At 50.9% G+C, this 6,269-nt stretch overlaps 1 pseudogene; it reads left to right on the forward strand.

Moving 5' to 3' along the window:
- Positions 1 to 4,007: 4,007 nt before the first annotated feature.
- Positions 4,008 to 4,980, forward strand: LOC115337582 (annotated as a pseudogene).
- Positions 4,981 to 6,269: the final 1,289 nt, after the last annotated feature.

Here is a 6,269-nt window from a genome sequence, read left to right on the forward strand (position 1 = left end):
GCTCATGGTGGATCCTACCTGGGTCTGTAAAGCCCTGCGCCTCCTCATGCTGTTATCTTGTGAGAGACACCACCATCAGGGTGAGCTATCTGCACACAGGCACTAACAGCCGATAAAATGGAGCTTCAGTCCAGAGGGCCCCGAGAAACTCTGGGACTCTGGCCAACAGAAACCTCTTGAAGTTTATAAGGAGGAGTGGACAGTCCTGCATTAGGAGGAAGAATAATCTCGTTCATCAGAGCAGGCTTGGACCTGACCGGCTGAGCAGTGACGCTGAGGAGAAGGCCCTGGGCACTACAAGGGACACCATACCAGCCAGTGGTGCATGCTTGCCATGAACAAGGCCACCTGCATACAGGTCTGCCTTAGGATGAGCATGGCCACCCAGACTATCCTGAGACTGGTTGAGGTGTGGTTTCATGGTTTCAGAGGTGGGGGAGTTTTTCTCAAAATTGGGAAACAATACGAGAAAAAAATAATGGCACGAAGTGGAGCCTTGGAAGTTGAGGCTGGACATGAGGATTTCACGTCACTTTGAGTTACCGGCAACGTCACTCCAAGTGCAGTGCTGTGGTAGAATAGTCCACCCAGAAAAAGTCTGGATTAGCTGGAGCTTTGTATTTCAAAGAACAGCCTGTGAGGATGGAGAGATAGCAGTAAGGGTAGGAAGATGCTCAAGTGAGAGCAAGGTTGGTAAGCACAGTGGACATCAACAGCCTTCAAGGAAACAGGTGCAGGCATAGGACACCACAGGACAGCCTGTGGTGGAGATGGTCAAGGGAGCTGACAAGGTTGAAAGCCCCCAGGAGAGCGGAATTCTTTCTCCAGGTGGCTGTGGCTGTTGTCTGTGTCACCAAGGCCTATTGGGAGACACCTAACCCTTACAGCACTATGCCGTCATGGCCTCCTTGTCTCCACCCAAGAGCCTGGGAGGTGTCATACCATAGTCCTGCACTTGGCATTGCAAGTCCTTACAAAACACTGCAGCAGGAAGAGCCCTGAGCCATGGGTGTGGGACAGGATCTCCCTTCCCAAGGGCTAGGGGCCAGAGCCTGGCCCTTTGGCTTGATAAGACACATGCCAGTTTACTCAGCCTCCAGAGCCACCTTTACATTGCCGTTGCCTACCTTTCATCACTGCCTCCTGTTTTCTGCTTTAACCAGCCCCCAGGGTTGCTTTGTCAGTAATGTCCCTCAGTGGGACCCATTAATGCTCCAAGACACTTTGGAATTTGCATCTGAATGCAAATTTGAGTGCTTGAGAGGTTTCATCAACTTTCTCTCAGGGTCTGAGGCTCATGGACTTAGCGTCAAAGCCACCAGAGGGGTCATTAAAATGCCTTGGGCTGGGCCTCTGCTGCTGAGCTGATCCAGGATGCTGGGAGGGAAGGAGCTGATGGCAAGTGGGCTGCGCTGCAGAGAGACAGCTCTGCCCAGGGGCAGCTCCTCTGCAAAGAGCAGCAGGGCGAAGGGCACTCCCAGGGTATCTCAGGGCAATGAGCAAGGCAGATTAAGAGCTTAAAGGCAGTCAGGATTGGGAGGATGACTGAGAGCTCAAAAGAGGAGAAATCATTGCAGCTCTTGACACGGTAAGTCTCTGGGTGCAGGGCAATGCAGCTGTAGTTCCTGGAGGCATCTCCTAAAGCTGGCACAGCCCACAGCTTGTGTTATCTGTAAGGAGGGGGCTTTTTTGAGGCAATTTTGAGTAGCTGTGAAGCCCCAGTGTGTGGCTAGAGGTGCCCAGGGCTGTATTTCAGAGCAGGCTCCCTGCACTCCAGGGGACTGTGTGCTGGGGCAGGGACTCTGCTGCCTTCCAGGTTCAGCACTCAGCCTGCCTGGGGAGCTCCCCATGGCACTGCAAGGAGAAGCTCTGGGTGGAAGGAGCAACCCCCAGTAGTGCAGGGCAGGGTCGTTCTGCTCTCAAGAGGGTGCTGTGCAGGTCAGGGCTGTTCACAGCTCCAGATCACCCCTGGGACACTTCACAGGGCACTTTTCAAGACGGACATCAAGGCAGGGGCTACCTGGGAGTCAAGGTGCTTTCCAAGGTTGGTGCTTTCACTTTCCAGCTGTGATGGTGGGTGGAAATGGTAATGGAGCTGTCAGGTTTGCACAAGAGACCGAGACTCCTACGGTATTACAGTGAGTGATGAATAGGCTTTTCAAGGGAAAAAAAAAAGATAAAGTCACTTCAGCCACCTCAGCCTACAGAAAGCATTATCATCATTGCTGTGGTCCCTTCAGGGTTTATCTGCTATTCTCTGTAACACTTGCCAGCACGGAGATCCCCCTGGGCAGTGCCTTGCTGCCAGAAGATGTCTGCAGGGCAGAGCTGAGCACACACTGGGTGGGATGGTGTCCTGGTTTCAGCTGGGATAGAGTTAACTGTCTTCCTAGTAGCTGGTACGGTGCTATGTTTTGAGTTCAGTATGAGAAGAATGTTGATAACACTGATGTTTTCAGTTGTTGCTAAGTAGTGTTTAGACTGAAGTCAAGGATTTTTCAGCTTCTCGTCCCCAGCCAGCGAGAAAGCTGGAGGGGCACAAGAAGTTGGCACAGGACACAGCCAGGGCACCTGACCCAAACTGGCCAACGGGGTATTCCATACCCTGTGACGTCCCATCTAGTATAGGAACTGGGGAGTGGGGGCAGGGAATCGCCGCCCGGGGGACTAGCTGGGTGCCGGTCGGCGGGTGGTGAACAATTGCACTGCGCATAAATTGTACATTCCAATCCTTTCATTATTGCTGTTGTCATTTTATTAGTGTTATCATTATCATTATTAGTTTCTTCTTTTCTGTTCTATTAAACCGTTCTTATCTCAATCCATGAGTTTTACTTCTTTTTCCGATTTTCTCCCCCATCCCACTGGGTGGGGGGGGAGAGTGAGTGAGCGGCTGCGTGGTGCTTAGTTGCTGGCTGGGGTTAAACCACGACAGATGGGATCTGTGATCAGGGACAGGGAGGAGACCTGGGGAAAGAGAAACAGTTGCTGGCAAATACAGCTCCAAGCAGCCGAGGCATGGGCAGGGAGTGGGAGGAAATTGCAAGCAAGGATTGGGAGAGGCTGCATTCAGGCAGCTCTCTTTTGGTCCTTTACTGTAGATGTCTGCTGGGCAATGAGCTGACTCCATTTAAGACATACTATCTTCAGGACACCTGACCGTCTGTTTGGCCTGTCCTGCTGGGCTTGCGTGCTGCCCACCAGAAAGGTGTGGCTCTCCTGTAGGATCCTCGGGAGTGCTGAGCCATCCCTTGTAGGTTGCCAGTCTCCTCTCAGATCCTGCTGCTTCTCTCTGAGAGGGGCTGTGTCCTGCCCTCTCCATCACAACTACACCTCTGTGCTGGAAAAAGAAGAGCTTGGAGATCTGCCCTTTGAAACAAGATTCCCCTGCTTTCATCAGAGTCCAGTTATTTGTTCTTTTTTTTTAAGAGTAATTTGTATGTGCAGTCATCCTCGAGGTAGCAGAAGTGAAAGTGCAGGGCAGCTGGGAACAAGACTGATGGACACCGCAGCTCTCCTGACTGCGCTGAGCCACAGAGCACTGAGCCCTTTTGCCTGTTTTGTCTTAAGACTCCACACTTTCAATCACAAGAATGAGGATTTCTACCCCTAAAAATAGTACTCACCAGTTGTGATGCTGGAAAATAAAAAAAAAAAAAAAACCAGAGAAAAAATATCATAAAGACATGCTAAGCCTCTCTTCTGTAGACTACACTCTTGTGAGTCCTGTGTGCAGGTATTGAACTTTTCCATTAAATGTGGATTACAACTGACATTGGTTGCTGTCACAAACCAGCAGGGCACAGCTGACTCCTTGGCAGCGTATGGGCAGAAGTCCTGCTCTTCAAAGCACACTCAGCCAGCACAAAGCAAAGAGAGGAAATGCACTGGAATTCGTGTGGGGGTGGATTTCTAAAAGAATGGCGTTGGCTTTGCTCAGAGAATTCTGCTGTAATTTTCCCGTCTTTTCTTTCTTAGGGCAATGCCCCCATTTCAAGAACCAGCAAATGTCCAATGGCAGCTCCATGAGTGAGTTCTTCCTCTTGGCATTTGCAGACACACGGGACCTGCAGCTCTTGCACTTCTGGCTCTTCCTGGGCATCTACCTGGCTGCCCTCCTGGCCAATGGCCTCATCGTCACTGCCGTAGCCTGTGACCACCGCCTCCACACCCCCATGTACTTCTTCCTCCTCAACCTCGCCCTCCTCGACCTCGGTTACATCTCCACCACTGTCCCCCAAATCCATGGCCAACTCGCTCTGGGACACCAGGGCCACCTCCTACCAAGGGTGTGCTTCTCAGGTTTTTTTCTTTTTTATTCTGATGTCAGCAGAGTTTTATCTTCTCACCATCATGGCCTATGACCGCTACGTTGCCATCTGCAAACCCCTGCACTATGGGACCCTCCTGGGCAGCAGAGCTTGTGTCCACATGGCAGCAGCTGCCTGGGGCAGTGGGTTTCTCACTGCTGTGCTGCACACTGCCAACACATTTTCACTACCATTCTGCAAGGGCAATGCTGTGGACCAGTTCTTCTGTGAAGTTCCCCAGATCCTCAAGCTCTCCTGCTCAGATGCCTACCTCAGGGAGGCTGGGCTTATTGTGGTTAGTGTCTGTGTGGCATTTGGGTGTTTTGGTTTTATTCTGCTGTCTTACGTGCAGATCTTCAGGGTCGTGCTGAGGATCCCCTCTGAGCAGGGACGGCACAAAGCCTTTTCCATGTGCCTCCCTCACCTGGCCGTGGTCTCCATGTATGTCAGTACGGGCATGTTTACCTACCTGAAGCCCCACTCCATCTCGTCCCCACACCAGGACCTGGTGGTGGCAGTTCTGTACTCAGTGGTGCCTCCAGCACTGAACCCCCTCATCTACAGCGTGAGGAACCAGGAGCTCAAGGATGCAGTTCAGAAACTTAGGACCAGAAGTTTTTTTAGTAGCAATATACTGCCCATCTTCTTCTGCATATCACTCATAACGTAACTCATTACAGGCCCAACCTGTCTTTTATATGTTTTGTAGTTGTTGATGTTGTTTTGATTTATTTTTTTTTATTTTGTTTTTTCACTTCTGATAATGTTGTCCATGCTTACATTGTAGAGATGAGTTGTAAGCACGCAAATTGCATGCGTGTGGGGAGACGAACCTGAGTGAGCACAAATGCCATCAGCTATTCCTGGGGATCCCATGAATGTCAGTGTCCTGAAGTTACTTCACTTTGAGAGTAACGTCCCCTGGGAAACCAACAGAATGCAGCGCTGGGATGTGCTTCCTTGACCTGAGGTCCCCGTGTCCATTCCTCATGCCTTGGGGCACCTCCGATGAGTGCAGAGCAGGGCAATCCACCGCAGGGCTGAGGCACCTGCCAGCCTCTGGGAGTGTCAAGAGGAGGGCCAGAGAGATGCTATGACTGCCACAATGCACCACCCATGTGTGTGCAAGGGTAGGACCCGTGTCTCTGAACACCCTGTGTGTATGAGGAGTGCATGAGAACAGCTCAGATGTGGACACCTCACAGAGCCCTGACATTTCTGTGTGTGACTGTGGAGTGATTGCTGGAGGTGACTTACTGATTTGTCCCCGCCCTTAAGGGAAGGTAAACCTCCAGGGTGGAATGCAGTGGATATGCAAGAGATCTGTTCCATAATAATTCCCTCAGCAACATAACCTGCAAGCTTAGATGTTAGCAACGCCAGGGGAGCTTGGGATGCTGACTCTAAGAGAAACAACACGGAGGGTGGAGCAGAGTGGAGACACCACGGCCAGGCTCTGTGATATCACCGCAGGGATAGGGAACTGGAACTACTGGAACAAGAAGGGAAGGTCCCTGCATTGAATCGACTGAAGCAAGGAGGTGAAACAATGGGGGTTCTGTCAACCCTGTGGCCTTACCTCTGATTTGTATCATAAGTGCCCTGTTCTGGAGTAGTGACACGCTAAATCATGTCCTCTGGGTGAACTTTGCTTGTATACTATCATTATACTACCAAAACACACCTCCATCCCCAAAGTTACCCACCCTCCAGGGTGCAACCACTCCCCAATGGAGCATGCGCTCTGAATTTTTTCTAGCATATACCTTTAAAAGCAAAGCAAGAGAACTTTATGCCAATCAAAGTAAAGGTATGTATGCCTAGACTCACTCAAGCTCCACCTAAAAGAAAAAATAGTACAAAAAGACCCCCAAAGAGGAAGACTATTAGGGAAGATACCATCATAGACGAGTCAGGAGGACATCGCTGGCTTCTGGGACCAGTCAACGGGCTGAGCCT

The sequence above is a fragment of the Aquila chrysaetos genome (assembly GCF_900496995.4).
Source record: "Aquila chrysaetos chrysaetos chromosome W unlocalized genomic scaffold, bAquChr1.4 W_unloc_5, whole genome shotgun sequence".
Lineage (NCBI taxonomy): Eukaryota > Metazoa > Chordata > Aves > Accipitriformes > Accipitridae > Aquila > Aquila chrysaetos.